General features: G+C 28.5%; 1 protein-coding gene across 1 annotated transcript in view; it reads left to right on the top strand.

Annotated features, from left to right (window-relative positions):
- The window catches only part of LOC142330199 (alkaline phosphatase-like), an 887,512-nt gene that overhangs the window by 721,128 nt on the left and 148,226 nt on the right, over window positions 1-18,158 (top strand). The window lies entirely within an intron of this gene.

Below are 18,158 nucleotides of genomic sequence, written 5' to 3'. Positions count from 1 at the left end.
ATGGTACAGCGGGAAGGGGAGGTGAAAGTCGAAGAATCAAATTAGGAAATGAACTTTTGAAAGTCTCAAGCGAACATAAATGCATTGATATCAAAATTGTGATTGAAGAATGGTAGATAAGTGGAATACTAATTAGAAAAAAAAGGAAATTTATCACTTCAAAATTCAGTGACAAAGGCATATATAAGGAATGTGAACAGTTTTTGGAAACAGGGATCGTTTTGAAAGGATTCTCACCGGGTACGGCCTAAACTATGTGCCGAAGACAGAAAAAATTCAACTGTCTTTTCAACAACGTCCGGAACGTTCAATTCATAGTGTTAGCGTCAACTAAATATTCCTAAAAGCACTGTCCATGATATTATTCGCAAGCTATTGAAACTGTTTATAAACTATAGCTAATCCAAACCTAACGATAAGCCAGAAATAATTCAATCTAACGACCTTGTTAGACTTAATTAATGCCGATGAAAACTTCTTGAAGTGCATTTTATTTGCTAATCAAGAAATATGCCATGTTCATGGAATGGTGTGTAACCATAATTGTCGAGTATGGAGGCCGAAAATATTCACACAAATTAGACCAAATTTATCCTCAATTATCCGAGAGTGGATGTCTGGTGTGGTATTATGCAAGGTGGAATTTTTGGACCATTTTTTCCTTGCATATACTATGACGGGCTTAGTATACTCTACCATGATTGAAATTTGTGTTTCTGCGGATTGAAAATATGGAAAACCTAATTTTCCAATAGAATGAAGCTCCTACATATCAAGCAGAAGTTGTGTGGACTGCGTTCAAGGACAGTTACCAGAAGACCGGATAGGCAGAGAAGACCGGACCGTCACTTGGCCTACACAAAGTCTCGTTTTGACGCCGATGAATTTCTTCTTTTTGGGCTAGGTATACCAAAGAAAACCAAAATTTTGATAAAATTATAGTAAACACGTTTAAAATTTGATTCGTTTCTTTCCTGGTTATTGAATATATTATTTTTATTTATATTAGAGGCCCTTTGCTGCTCTACAGCATTATTATTACAAAGTAATTTTATATTATTAAAAATATAGGTTAAAAGCCTATTCCGGCTATAAACCCATTAACCCGTGCTGCTCCACAGCATAATTATTACAAAGTTACATATTTAAATAATCGGCTAAAAAGCTATTCCATTTACTACCTGCCTCACCACCAATGCCTTTGTTTTTTTCTTTCCTTTCCTACCAAAGGGGAGTTCAAAACCCCAAAGGGGTGAAATATAAGGGGAAGACATCTTATATTTCATCAAATAAAATGTAATTTGGTTATAACTCTGGAACCAGTGAAAATAAGTACTACTTACGATATATGGTTGAAAAGCTCTCAATGACTGCTTATTACTACAGTTTAAAAAAGTTCAAAATCCAAATTGTTTTGGATTTTGGGCTTTTTTGACACTTTTGGTTCAATAGATTGCATTGAAAAAAGAAGGTGCACAACTAGATGTTACAACAGTCCTAAACCCAAAATTTCAACATCCTGCGGCTAATCGTTTTTGAGATGCGAGATACATATGTACATACAAACGTCACGCCGAAATTAGTGAAAATGGATTCAGGGATGGTCAAAATGGATACTTCCGTTCAGATCTGAAAACCGAAATTTTTCGTAATAACAATAATTTCTTTATTTTGTACAAGGAAATAAAAATATACACATATGGAAAACATAAATCAGCTGAATAATTTATTTGTACTAAGACGATTATTTTACATGAAAATAAAAATTAATAAATAAAATTATAAGACTGCTCAATAGTAACCGCTTGAAAATTAGTTTAAAAAATCTTCTTTTGTTTTAAATACAATAATCCAAAAAAGGGCACAATGAAATTATAAATAAAAATGTGTTTCTCATATTTACTTTTTTTTTTTTTTTAATAAACTTTCGTAATACTTCATTTTAATTATATTTTTATAAAATCTAAACAAAAAATAAATAAGTTAATTAACCTATATATATATTTTTTGAGATTACGCTTCCTTCATATTTTTATTAAACAGTTACTAATAATGCAGGTAATTAATTTTTAGTTAAAAAAAGTATTTTACTTTTAATTAAGAAGGTTAGTTATTTCTGCTATAATTTTTTATCTTAAATAATAGTAATAAAAAATAATAAATACAAGCTGTACATGGAAATAAAAAGAAAAACGATAAAATATGTATAAAGAATAATGAGAAGACAAGTAGTACTTAACTTTTATATTTTAGAAAAGTTTATTTTTCTTTAAAATTTTAAACGGATGAAAATTTAAAAATAACAGTGTTTAAATGATACAAAGTTAATTTAAACTAACATTATAACTTTATCGAAAACAGTTTTTATAAAAGAAGTAAAAATATATATTATTAAAATTTATAAACAGAAATATAATTTTTCCATCACTTTATACTTTTATAAAAAGATTTATTTTTATTTCTATAAAAGTAAAAAAAAATCTAAATAAAATTAAGAACTGGAGTAATGTTATGCATAATTAAAAGTAAACCACGCAACATGCAAGAAAAATTTGTGTAGCTTGAAATCTTAAGACTGAATTCATTATAAATCCCATTATAAAGTGGAATACACTTCTATATTCCCTTATAAAACTGAACATGAATAGATTAATAAATTATCTTAGCGTAAAAATAACAAATAATACTTTTATTGCTACTCTAACTTTTAAAAACATAGTCATTTTTAAAACAACATATCAGTTTATTTTTATTATTCTGACTGTTTTAATATATTACAAAAAAAAATGTATTTCTATAGGTAAGAAAAAAAAACACCTCGGATCTTTTATATTTTATTAACGTGAATACGTCTTATAAATTGTTACAATGTTAGAGGAGGATGCATGAAATTTTCAATGAAATGAAATCATGATGGATTTGAAATCCATCTAACCAAAAAATTAAACTATATCAAAAAAGGTTATATATAGCTTTAAAGATGAAGAATGTAAGATTTATTTGAAACCAGTTTTGTACCTCCCACTTTCCTTTAACGCTTACCACGCGCTTTGAAATATATATTTCATCATATAGCCGTTTTCAATCAAGCTTTATGAGCTAATGCATGGTACGACTGTAATAAATTCAGTATAAAACGATAGGAAAACTCTGAACTGTTCTAAAATCGAACAATTAATTAGTGAAAATAAAATATATTTTAAAAGACCTATCTACAATTTTTTTGTTTGTTGTTTTATTTTATACTGACATTTATGTAGTAAATAACGTCAGAAATCAAGGATAAGGACACAGGAAAATAGATCATAACAATATAATAGAGAAAGATGCCACTTTATCAACTGAACAAGTTAAGAGAGTTTCGACAGCGAAAGAAACTTCGCGCCGCCGAGCATGTCTCGCATCGTTATCAGTTTAAAACAGTAATTCTCAACCACTCTGCCACCAAACCTTTGATGGTGTACCGCGATAAATGTAGATGGCGGCGACAAAGACGGCTTCAAACCGGCTACGGTAGAGTTTATCATCTGTTTATCATAGAGTTTATCATCTGAGTTTATTATCGGTAGAGTACGCATTAGATATTGAAAGAGGCCGCCAGTTGGCGATGTGCACACTACTTTATTTCTATAAATATATCTTTCTTTCTTTTTCCTGTTTAGCCTCCGGGAACTACCATTCCTTTATTACTTCAGACGATGAATGAGGATGATATGTATAAGTGAAAATGAAGTGTAATTTTGTACAGTCTCAGGTCGACCAGTTACAAACGTACATAAATACGTACGGACAAACGTCACGCCGTAACTAATCAGAATGGATTCAGGGATGGTCAAAATGGATATTTCCGTTGAAATCTAAAAACCGAAATTTTTCGTGATCACAATACTTCCTTTACTTCGTACAAGGAATTAAAAAAAACAAGAAAACGGAATTAAAAAAATTTTGAATGGCGTCAGATTTTATGATTTATTCTGTTTTTGATTTGTTTATTAATAAAATTACTTTTTTTTCCTTGTACGAAGTAAAAGTACTGTGAACGCCAAAAAAATTGGTTTTCAGATTTCAAAGGAAATATCCATTTTGACCATCCCTGAATCCATTTTGATTAGTTTCCGTGAGACATCTGTACGTATGTATGTATTGTATCTCGCATAACTTAAAAAAACTAATAGCAGTAGGATGTTAAAATTTTGGATTTCGGAATGTTGTAACATCTAGTTGTGCACCTCTCCTTTTTTTTGCAATCGACTGAACCAAAAGTGTTCAAAAAAACCTAAAATCCAAAAAAAATTGAATACTGAACTTTTCGTTAACTGCAGTAATAAGCCCATTGAAAGCTTTTTAACGATATATCATAAGTGGTACTTATTTTAAATTTTAATTGGTTGCAGAGTTATAACCAAATAAAATTTTAATTAATGATTTATTTTGATCTTCGGGGTAGATAAATCGGTTCGAATGACTTCATCTCCTCTTTTTTAATTTTTTTTTAAATTTACATATATTGTTTTATTATCTAACTTATCATTGTAAAAAAATTTACGATGAATAATAATTTAACAAAAAAAAGGAGAAACATCGGAAGTTTTTAATGAAATAAACTACTTTACATTTTTTTTTGCCCATGAAAAATCATATCTACCCATTTCTGATATAATGTGATCTGTTACATAATGTAATATTATGTATGATAAGAGTAAAAAAATTATTGACTATATTAATTTTTCCGACTGTTGATAACAAATTTTTACTTTATACGTTAAATATATAATAAAAAAAAAGAAGCCTAACAAACTTTTAATTATAAAGTATTAAATATAAAAAATTAATTTTTTTATATCTAAACTAAGCATAGTTTACAAACTGTAAAAAGAGATTAATTTTAATATATTAAAATGAAAGTGAAATATTTTTTTATACATTTGCGTCAATCATCATATGTAACGTTTTAATGCACGATCATGTACGATAGCAGTATTACGAATTAATAGAATTATTTCAGAAATATAACACTGTTTGGTGACAATGTGATCGGGAAAATGCAATACGCGTAGATTAAATGTGTTTAAATAAATCATTAGCATTTGAAATGTTTTAACAGCAACGTTTTACTATTTAATTTTAAAATAACTTTAATAGATTTTAACAACTAGTATTTTTTGCTGCTTTAGCAAATCATTCCCTTTTAATATCTGTATCATTATATCTTTTTTTTTTTATTATTTATATTTCCATTGATAAAATAATTTAAAAAAAAAATAAAATAATAAAACAAATTATTTTCAACTTTATAAGTGAAGGAAGAATTAATTGAATTTTAAACTTTGTGTAAATTTATCGAGGGCTCAATAATATTCTTGCCAGACGTTTTTCAAGTAAAATATTGTTGTACGTAACCCAAACTACCACAATTACGGTTAGTCATTTAATGTTGATGCTCATCTGCTCAATCCGATACAGACATTATCGAAACTCTTTCGTCATAATAATACCTATACTATTATTATGTGGCTACAAGTAAGTTCGCCTTCATTGAAAGGTATAATTTTAAGTTGATTATTGTACTCAGATTTTCAGGGAATTTAAGTGACTTTACTGTGGCTTAAAAAAATAATTATCATAATTTATTTTCTCGTAATTTTAATCTCTTCTGTTATTTGGGGAAAAAAAAACAATTTGATACGTTTTTCTAAGTTTTTGATTAATTCCTAAAGGTTTTTATTAAGTAAATGAAAATCGTGAGAGTAGGAGACGTCATACAACGGTAAAGAATAGTGAGCTAGTACGTATGTATGTATCGCGCATAACTCAAAAACGATTAGCTGTAATACGTTGAAATTTTTGATTTAGGACGGTTGTACATCTTGTTGTGCACCTCCAATTTTGATTGCAATCGACTGAACAAAAAGTATCCATAAAAACTCAAAATTAAAAAAATTGGATTTTGGGCTTTTTCTTAATTGCAATAATAAGTCCTCAATGAGATCTTTTGAACGATATATGATAAGTGGTACTTATTTTCATTGGTTCCAGAGTTATAGCCAAATGAAATTTTATTTAATGAAATATTTGGATCTTAGAACGGGAAGGGAAATCAAACTTCATCTCCTTTTTTTTAACAAGTTAAAAATTATATATATATATATATACTAGCGGAACCGACAGCCGTTGTCCTGACGTGGCGTTGTTCTGTAATAAATGCACAACATATAAATATAAGTAACTTATTTAAGTTAAAATTAGCAAGAATGTGAACGAAATTTCATTAATATGAATATTAGTATGAATATTATAAGTTTGTGATTGTTGTATTATTTTAATGGGTTTATTGATTAATTATGTGTAATATGGTTAATATTTATTTTCACTAAATATTGAGATGTCTGATGAAAATTGAATTAAAAAATTGAAACGTCGTAAAATTAATAATTAATGTAATTAATAAATTTTCATCCACATTACTGATAATTTTCACTTAAGATCATTCTAAAATAGTACCTCCTACATTTTTTTTTTTTTTGTTTAATAATTTTGAGTTCGATAATCATGCTTAATTAATTAATATAAAAATTAAATCACTGTAAAAAAAGCAAAGTAGTTAAAATTTCAGTAGAAATTTTTATCATTTTTCTCATTCCTTATTTTAACATCTATTTTACCAAATTTTAGATAATTGTAAATTAAAAACAATTTTAGAAAATTTTTTATAAAATTAATCAGCTACAAAAATTATAATTTCAATTTTTTAAATATACTTTAAAGTATAATTATTATAAGTAACTTTTATTTTAATTTTATAAATGTTATAATTTATTTTACGAACCGTTCAATATTCATAAGTTGCATAGAATCAAATGAGAACTGACAATTTAAATTTGTAGGTAAAGTTGATTGTTATTGAACGCACGTTTATACATCATTAAAATTCATGAAAAATCATGTAAAATACTCACTTCAATACTGCACCTTACAAATTAGCACAATGTAAACTTTTTAATTAAACTTTAAAACGTTATTTCAATAAATAATAATATAATATAATATTCTCACTAAGCGCGCAATTCTAGCAGACTCGGCAATGCTTCGCTATTGCTAGATTTGAGTATACATACAGATTAAATGAACACAATTGAAAGTTTCATAAAACCTTAAAAAACTGAACATTGGCAATTTAACAAAATTTAACCTTTCACTTTATAAAAGTCAGAATGTAAATAAATCCAAATGGCAAAACAACAGCACTACCTATCGGATTTAATTCACACCAATCTCCAATCACAGTATTCGGTGAAAAATAATTTTTTAACGAAAAGAGTTGTGACTGCAAAATCATTACAATTAATACTGAACATTAAGAAACTTACAAACATTACAGAAGATCATAAAATTTAACCTTTCACTTTATAAAAGTCAGAATGTAAATAAATCCAATTGTCAGAACAGCACTACCAATTGAATTTAATTCAAACTACTCTCTAAACACAGTAGTCCGTTAAAAATACGAATTTTAATGTAATAACAACACTAAGCTACGACGCAAGCAACTGATATGAGAAAAAGCAAATAATAAAAATATTTCCTAGAATCTGATGGCAGCACCAACTACTGGGTCTGACTGATATGCCAAAAATTTAAAAAAATTCTAAAACGCATCCCAAGATCAACAACACATGGATAAATAAATTAATTTAAAAAACATTTTCTATCGTATCAAATTGTGAATCTAAACCATTCTCGAATCCCCTTGAACACACACAAAAAATTTAATTAAAATCGGTCCAGCCGTTTAGGAGGAGTTCAGTGACATACACACGCACACAAGAAATATATATATATATATATATATATAAAGATTTTTTTTTTATTTAACCTCTGGGTCTACCGTTAGGCATGCTTCAGAGGATGAAATGAATGAGCGTATGAAAATGCCATGTCTGACCGGGATTCGAACCCGGGACCACCGGATGAAAGGCCGATACGCTACCACTCGTGCCACGAAGGCCGGCAATTTAAATATATTGATTTGTTAATAATTATTAATCTCTGGTTGTAAAAAAATCTTTACGATAAGTAATAATTTAATAATAATAAAAACAGTATTAAAAAATATCAGAAGTTATTTACGAAATAAAATGTTGTGTACTTTTAGTTTAAAAAAAAATGTGTATATATAATTTAATAGGCATACCAGGAAGTCATGTGCTCTCCATATCAGATTTTTTGAAATCATAAAGAAAGAGATAAAAATATCACAAAATATACCTGTTTAAAAATAAAACCCCTCAATTTTTTAATAAAATTTAAATAAGTCAGGTGTTTTACAAGATAATTCTAGTTCCAATGTTGTTAGTAGAAAAATCATCTTATATCTATATATAAAAAAACGATGATAAATAAATAAAAAAATAAGGAATCCTAGTTATTCCTCAATATTCCTGCATTTTTCTTCTACATGTTTTTTAGTTAATTTAAAACTTGTAATATTTACGTTAAAGTAAACAATTTATTTTCTTACTGAAAAAGAAAAAAATTGTTTATCTAATGTATTTTTTATCGATTTTATTTAACATTAGTCTACGGTAATTCAGTGTTTCTTTTCATGTTTTATGAAACAGGAAAAACTAAAAAGGAGTATTTTAGTTAAATGTGTTTGATAACGAGTTTCTGGGATCGATAGAATACAGTATTAAGAGAATTTTAGAAGTGAATTCAGAAGAAGAAAAAGAAATGTGATGGCACTTTAGTAGAGAATGGGTGTTGTGTAAGCGTGTATTAGTGAGTGAGGTTTTGCGTGTGAACATGTACCGGTGTACCGGATTGGGTTGTTGAGATAAGCATTCATATTAGGGGTTGTAGAAGGAGGGACGGTCTATTCCTACCAGCTTCCTCACATCTCCGTTTACTCACATATATAACACATTCTCTATCTTTCGCATACATTCTCTTTCTGTGTGTGTTCGTTGTAAGGGTAATCCATCACACGGTTGTCCAGCAAAAAAAAAGAAGAGGAATGAAAAATCTGTCACGAAGTGTTCAGGAATAGTATTTTCATGTGAAAAGCAGAGCACACACAATGTGAGGATATATATTACATTGTATGATAAAAACTAATTAACTGCTTGCAGGCAAACCGCTTACTTACAAAGCTTTTCACATTCTCATATACAACCCACTCACTTTTCATTAAAAGTAGATTCTGTTCTCACGAAAACTTTCTAAGTTATTATTTTTATTACAAAAGACAAGTTTCGTTAAGAGTTAATAAGAAAAAAAATTAATTAACATATTTCCATAAAATAAACATAACTTTTTTTTTACAAGAAAAAACCTTATTTACAAACATGAATTTTTCCAAAATTGGTATACTTAATTTAATTTAGTTTTATATGCAATTAAATAAATTTTCCGATAGTTGCATGTACCTTTCCGTGCTTTACACGTAAAATACTATGTCAAAAAAATTTGTAATCTTTTTCCATTAAAAATTATTACAATTTTTATTTCCTTTAATTTGTGATTTTTATTATGTATAACATATACGCAATGAGTAAAAAAGCATAAACAAGGAATAAATATTAAAAATTAAAAAAAACATACTGCCAAAAAAAGCATTGCTCTTTACATAGGATAATTAAAGGGCATGCGAATGACAATTTTGTATATAAAATAATTTGTTTTAAAATTATTTAAACATTTTATATATATATAGCATATGACACTTCCGGTAACGTAAGGATTCCAACGCGGGGTTATACATTTTTTTTCTTTTTTAGCCTCCGGGAATCGCCGTCAGGTATTACTTCTGATGATGAATAATGTAAATGAAGTGTAGTCTTATAGAGTTTTAGGTCGACTATTTCTGATATGTGTGGTTAATTGAAACCCAACCACCAAAGAACACCGGTATCCACGATCTAATATTCAAATCTGTATAAAAGTAACAGCCTTAGCTAGCATTTGAACTCTCGACTTCGAAACTAGCTGATTTGCAAAGCTGATTGGGGTGTTATACATCTAAATCGGTTCAGCCGTTGAGCTGCTACGGTGAAACAAACATATCTACATATACTCTAAATACATTACGCTCATTAGGCAGTATTGTAATAAAATATTTCTCTAATAGTAAATAGACCTTAATTGAAAATTTGGGAAACAAATTACACTTTAAAATTCTATTAATCGTTTTTTATATCGACTTTTTTTAACTGTATCAGTAAGGAAATAATAAAAAAAATTACCAGAAAGGGATAAGTGGATCCACCTTTAAAATTAAAAAAAAAAAAATCCTCAAAAAATATATTAGTTATATAATCTTGCTTCAATGTATTGACCAAAATATTGTAGTAAGTTCTGTGAAAATGAGCATATTTATTGAAAATTAATCTTCCATATTAAAAATTTTGGGCTGAAAACTTATTTCCAGTCCTCTGGACATTCTACTGAACGGATAGGACTGATGTCCTTGTATTATTTTTTAATTCTGCTCGGTATGACCAACAAGTATGTTATCAAGCGTCATCGGACTTCAAACATGAGAAATCCTCAAAAAATAATAATAAAATCTTTATTCCACAAAATAAACAGATTACAAATAAAAATATTATTATTTACACTTATAAATTCTTAAAACATAAGCTTACTAGACATACAACCAGACAATATAAAAAAAATAAAAGTAAACAATTATTACATAATCTTGTGGATCTAAATCCTCATTTATTTCTTAAATGAGGTACTTTCCGAGGTTATTGCTCACAGGAAAATCACTTTTAAAGATCCGTCGTTGCTTGATGCTTTACGGGCCATTCAGAGCAGAAAAGCAAAAATCTCTCATTAAAAGTGATCAGAGAAATTATTTTACCGTAAAATAAATAATTCTATCAGAACATTGTTGTCTTTACTGGTAAAAAATCTCCAGAATGTTTTCGGTTAGGTCTCTTGTGGGATAACAAATGCGATAAAATGGTTAAGAGTAAGACTCCTGTAATAAAAAAAAACATAGCAAATATTCAATTAGGGTTAATATAGTATCACCCTAAAAGTTTCCTTAATATCAGTTTTTCCCATAAAAATGTATCTTTATTACATTGAAGTAATCTAATTCCTGGATTATTACTTAAGTTATTTTTTTTAATGACTTCTTTTTTCTGTTTAATCTCCGGGAATTATCGTGCAAGTAATACTTCAGAGGATGAATGAGGATGATATGTATGAGTATAATTGAAGTGTAGTCTTTTACAGTTTCAGTTCGACTATTCCTGAGATGTGTGGTTAATTGTAACCCAACTACCAAAGAACACCGGTATCCTCGATCTAGTATTCAAATATTTTTTTAGTGAATAAATATATATATATATAACCTTACCATAAAGAATGACATTAAAAATATTCCTTTCTCCGTGTTAATCTTTAGTTTTGTCTCTTAACGTTTTTATTAAAACTGGTTACCTAAATACTTTAATAAAGAAAAAAAAATTATATTCTTAAAAGTAACATTTTCTGAAATTCGAATCCTAAACAACATGTCATAAAATTACTAAACGAAAAATTATTCGAATTAATATAATTTATTAAAATTTAAGATAAAAGCTTTTTTTCTCCATTATTTATTTTTTTTTTTAACCTTCGAGACCACCGTTAGGCATTGCTTCAGAGGATGAGATGAATGATCTGTAGAGTGTGAAAATGCCATGCCTGACCGGGATTCAAACCCGGGACCTCCGGATGAAAAGCCACTTGCATCACGGAGGTCGACTTCTTCATTATGTTAATGAAATTTACCTTTACACTGTTCAGATTCGGCTGCTGGATTTCATAATCCAATCGATAAAATACTGTTTCTGCATCGGTACTCTTTCGCCATTGGTTGTAATATTCATAACAACAAGAAACCAACTCTAGGCGTTCAAAATCTAGGGTTATCGAATCATCAAATGATGTGACTTACAAATGTATGTGACTTTTATTCATTAATCGGCAGGAAATAGTACTTTTTCATAATTTTAAAATACGTTTAGTTTACGATTTAACAATATTTTTCAATAGTAATTTTATAATATCAAAAGTGCTTTGCAGAACTACCAAATCTTTTTTACGCGTATATCAGGATTGAAATAATTCATACATTAAAATTTAAATTATAGTAAGCATTATTTCCTTTCAGCAATAAAAATAAAATACTCAAACATATTCGACAAAAATTAAATGCTAAAGAAATAGTAGTTCAATATTACCGAAACACAAATTTTACAAAATAGTTAGTTTGGAGAATATTACGTGCTCACCGACTGTCTCCTTGTCATGTTCAGAAAGTTCAACACCTCCAGTTTGGTGACCGTGCAGTTTCAAGCGTGGTGACGACTGAAGTTTTGTCAACGGATTAACACCACTTAATTCCGCTCATATTATTTTCGAACGCTACTTTTACCCGTAATGGTATAAACACACGGAATTCACATCTATAATCTGAAGAAACCCCACATGCTGAATCACATTTCCGGCAAATATTTTCGGAGAACGTTTGATGTTCGCCAGTTAATAAGTTCTTTCATACTAGAACAACGTGTCACGGAGATAAAGCTGATAGCTTTAAAGTAGCTTTAAATCAGCTACTTCTTTTTGTGTAATTAATTCAACAAAAATTGATTTTCATTTTTATATCTAATTTAGTAAATTTTTATTTCTTTCATTCATATAACAAACATAATTTATCAAAGTAATATTAAAAAAAAAATTATTTTTAAGTTTAATTTTAATTTTTTTCTAAGAAATATATTTTTTTATACAACTTATCTTTTTTATAACTAAAAAAACCATGTCTAAATATCCCTTGGTTTGAAAAAAAAGGAATGGTATATAAGATGAAGACTTAACAAACTGAATGAACGAGGGAACACATACACACACACACACTCCACAATGTTAACACTGGGTATGAAATTTTAAGTAAAAAGAAATCCCTGCTTAAGGTTAAAGTAAAGAGAAGAAACATATTGAAAGTGCGAGTTTTTATCTGAAAAATGTTTTAACGTAAAGGAAAGTAAATAAAACGCTCCCAAAATACGTAGAACAGTAAGAGCTACAAAAAAAAAATAAATTAATGAAATTTTAAGAAAAATTCACTACTTTACCACGGAAAAGTGAAAAAATATTATAAGTATTAAAAAGAATAACTGACTTATTTTTTTTTTTTTAATTATAAAAAATATTAAGAAGAACAAATTATTATTAAATTTATAAACTTTTCTCTTCCTCTCCTTTTGTTATAATATTAGTTTCACTTGTTACGAGTATTTTAACTTCTTTACAACAAACATTGTATAATAGTTTACATATTTTATATGTAAACTTAAATTACGAGTGTTACAACTAAACTCTTACTTATTGTAGGCGATCTGGGATAACCATTTTTATTATATCAAGCATCTCATGCCAAGTTTACTAAGGAAAGTAAAAATTTAAATAGTTGTTAAAATTTAAATTTTATAGTTTTATTTAAATAGTTTTTAACCTTCTTCACTGAATTAAGAATCCTCTTATCTACTAAAATGCAGCAGAAATTGAGTTCTTCAAACGATACCTTTTATTTCTTCACGCTGTAGAGTAAATGTTATCACTTTAGGAGAAATCGATTCTGACTAGTGTCTCTTGTATTTTAACTGTTTCATTAGAGTCACAGCCATAATAATAACAGGATCAGGAGTGTAACGAAAAAATTTACCCTCACCTCTTTTGTGAAACAATTTAGTTTATGTTTTGTAATGAATAGGGATAACAATTTACATAACATAATTTTTTCCTGGAAAATTGAATTTTAAAACACACACAACTCATACATACATTTTAAATCTTCCTTTATTGATGGAATAAACTACAAACTGAAATTATAAATATTACTTTTTTATTTATTTGTACATCGATTTAAGAAATTCTGATCTTAGATGTAAAAAGGATCTAAAACTTCAGCAATTAAAACTTTCATGTTGAAAGAAGCTTATAAACTTTGTTACTTTAAAAGGAACATGGAATAGAACAAGAAAAGATTAAAAAGAAAAAAATAATAACTTCTATAAAAATTCTAGATATCCAGCATGATTACATTGGATAATCGAATTTTATTTTATTTTTCCTGCACGCGATGCAATCAGTTAAAAATAAATTACTAATATATTAAAATATTTCCTTTATATATCATGGATAAATCAAAATTAGAAAAAAATAAACATGAGTTATTTGATTTTTAATGGTTGATCATAGCTTAAGTGTGACATTATTCACACAAAAGATAATTTCTCCCATTTTTAAGTAAACAATTTTTTTTTTTACGAAAAAGCGGCCATCAACAGCTATGATTGATTATTAACCTGGTGAAAAATGGTAGTGTCATACCCGACCGGGATTCAAATTCGGGACCTCTGCGTGAAATATCGAGACGCTACTTACTCAGCCAAGAATATTGGCAAAAAAAATTGATTTTTAATTACAATTTTGTATTATTAAATATTATTAATCATTTAACCTTACAAACAAAATACTGTAAGTTGGATTTTATTGAAATTTAAATAGTGAAAAACTATTTTTTAAGTCCTGGAAGTTAATCATTATATAATTATTTTTGTTATAATTATTAGCAAAAATAAAATATTTTATTTCTCACAACGAATAAACAGATCAGTCAAAAAAAAAGCTTGTGTGTACTTATGTAAGGGCATAAGAATTTATACTTCTTTGCCATTATTTTCTTACGCATTCAAACAAATTTAAACTGAGTCAAACGATCGATAGACGACATTAAATGCCATGAATAAAAGTTTCAAAAAATAACACTTAAATTAAATTAATTAGTATTTAATTTATAGAGGTTTTTTATTCAGTTTAAAAAGTATTGAAGTATTAAATAGTTTTATTTAATAATAGTATATTTTATCAAAAGTTTTTTTGTTAAAAAATATAAAATTATTTATGCAAAATCAAGAATTTATCAGATGTGTTCTATTTTCTGTCATTAAAAAATATAATTTTAATCATAAAAAATAATACTTACATAAATATAAACTCAAATCTTGATATACAATTTTCACAAAAAAATAAAAATAAATACACGCTGCAACATAAATACCTTTTTATGAATATGAACAACTATAATCACAGTTTTAAAATATCCGTCATCAGAAATCCGTGTATATAAATATGCATTTATTACGACTCAATATCTGTTATGTTTACAACACGTGTTAATCACTTAATTTGAACAACTGACTGAATTAGACACTACACGCAGTGCGTGCATACTGTTCCACTTGAGCCTGCACAAATCTTTATGGTGTGTTACATCGGCGCGCGCAACTTCCGTAACTTGCTGAAAATACAATCTCCTAACGTGCCAAAAGAAGTATAACTTCAAAAATGACCTATTCTTTCGCGTAGGCCAGAAACAGTAAGGTCAAGTAATAAGGTTTAAGGTTGGTCAGTCAGATTTATGAAGTAGTGGGTGACGAAAACACAGAATTGGGATTTTTTTATACGTAGTTGTATGTACGCGTAATCATCAACCACCGAAATGGAATGCTGTAATAAAAAAAAAAATCGTGTCGTTTATATCGAATATTTATATAAAAAGTAAATCGATTACAATAACATAGACATTTTACTACGCTTTTAATAATCATTGTGCAAATAATCTAACTCAATTCTTTTATAAGCAAAATAATTTCGTTCTTCTGGGTCAATTTGGGATTACAATCTGGGATTACTCCCAGAGTATCATAAATCGACAAAACTCCTCTAACCACCTTTCATGTTGAGAAATAAGTCCATCGGAGTCCTAAACGCTCAGTTAAGTAGAAGAGTTAAAGTCTTAAGGTTATCACAGCCTAATGTTAGACGTATCGTGATCCCGTAGAGAAGACACCCACCCGCCTTGTAACGATCACAATCACCCCCACCATTCATGTGATCGGCTTTACCAGCGGTCGTCTTTTAAACCCTCTAAACTTGACAACACAACGCAATCATCAGTTTGGCCTCTTGTCAGGATGCCACCGATGCAAATTCCTCGGAAAAAATTTCCATCAATGTATTTAAACAACCTCCTCTCGCCATCGTATGACTCTTGCAATCACGACCACCAACCTACTACACTCACGGAAGCGCCTTCTTCTAACACCGAAGGTTTCACACCATAACACTTCCTATATCTAACAACTTCAATTAAACTGTGCACTCAGAGCAATATTTGATTGAGTCTTTAAACACCAAAAGTACTATCCTTTTACTTAAAAATCAAGAAACACATTCATACATTTAATTCGCCTCTAATGAAATCATACCATTCTCTCTTTGCTCTGGTCCGCTTTCGCTAGCGAGATCAATGCCTACACCCTCCCACAACGCAGCATCATCACAGAGTTCTTGACACATCCATCTCATCGTGACAGCGAATATCTCAGGTAACCGAGGCTTGATGCCAAAACGCCTATCTTGGTGAATTAAGCACCCAGACCCCTAGCCACCCAGGTTACTATTCTATCTATACATATATAACGGCTTCAAATCCCCTTCAGTTATCCTTCGCAGGGCTTAGAATTTAACGAATACAGCAACTCTGTTCCATTTCGGTTTTCTAATTAACTTGTAGATCAAATTGTAGACGTATGTTACACCATTTGAAATTGCACCCTTTAAAAACAGCAATCCCACAAAACAAATCTTGAGAGTCCTTGATAAGAATTAAATAACCGCTCAGATTTTTCCAGACAATTTTTTGAACTGAAAGGCGTTATTTCGGATATTATAAAAAACTTTTCATAAATGATGAAGCTGATTTTTATGTAGAGATGTTAATAAACAAAACTATCGATAGTGGACTACAACAACCCTCAGAAAATCCATAAAAAAGCAGCACTAGCTCAAAGTCACATTATGGTGCACGGTTTCAACATTTACATCTGCAGGCAGATTCATATTTCTTTGAAGATGATGGACTACCAATAAATATTACAGATCATCCTTATTTTGAGATCTTGGAGAATTCACAATATCAGTTTGAAGACTGGGTTGAAGAATTGCCAATAGTAATTTTTCCAGCTAGATGACACTATGAACTACACTATTCAACATAACATGTTTATTCCAGGTCGTCTTACCTACCGTTTTAAAATATTTTGCGGACTTTTTTCTACTGTGATACTTAGAAATCGAATTTTTTCACCAAATCTTTCAACGTAAATATACTGAAAGAAAAAATCCACCACAATATTAACAATATGTAACAAGATATTCTTGATACTGTTATGAACAATTTTACGCATCATCTGCACAAATACATCACTATGGAAGGAAGTTATGTACAGCTTTGAAATTAAAGGTGACAAAGCCTACCAAATTTAATCTTTAGATTTATGTTTTACAATAAAAATAAAGCACTACATTTTAAAATTTTCAATTCTTTTTGACTGAAACTTATAACTTAAACATTTTAAACTAAATAAAATTTAAACGGTAATACTGAAATTTAAAAATATAATCAAATATGTATTAATAAAAAAACAATATTTTGCTTCTATTTAAAAGTAAATAACAGAATTAATTTTGAAATTATAACTTTGGTTTTATTTTTTACACTAATAATTAAATATATTTTTTTCACGTCATAACGTTTGGGTAATTTCTAAATCCGTTTTATTTTTAAATCCTGATGGATGTTTTTTGTTCGTGGTTTTGTAACATGATAACGGATTGACCTATTTATGTCTACTTTCTTTTAAACGAATTGGTATAATCTACCAATAAGGAAATTGGCTCTGAAATTTCCAAAACAACTGAGTGGGAAATATAATTTTTAGGAAGAAGGAATAAATATTATATAATATAAGTGGTTCCTTAATTGAACTATATGCTTGAAATATTACATACTGAGACACGCTAAACTTTATTATTCCGTCCACTGGTATTTCTTTTTTCTATTTCCATTAACAATGCAAATATAAATTCGTTCTTATTATTAATTTTACTACTCTGATTATTTATTTAAAGGAAAACAAAATAACCCGTCAAATTTAATAAAATATTTTTCACGCATCATTTATCATTTGCAAATTTTTCAATAGAATGGAAATTTTCAAGATTTCTACGAGCTAATAGGTGGTTTAAGACAT

This window comes from Lycorma delicatula, chromosome 9 (genome assembly GCF_047948215.1).
Source record: "Lycorma delicatula isolate Av1 chromosome 9, ASM4794821v1, whole genome shotgun sequence".
Taxonomy (NCBI): domain Eukaryota; kingdom Metazoa; phylum Arthropoda; class Insecta; order Hemiptera; family Fulgoridae; genus Lycorma; species Lycorma delicatula.
The sequence above is the reverse complement of the archived record's forward strand: the minus strand, read 5'-3'. Positions and strand labels throughout refer to the sequence as shown.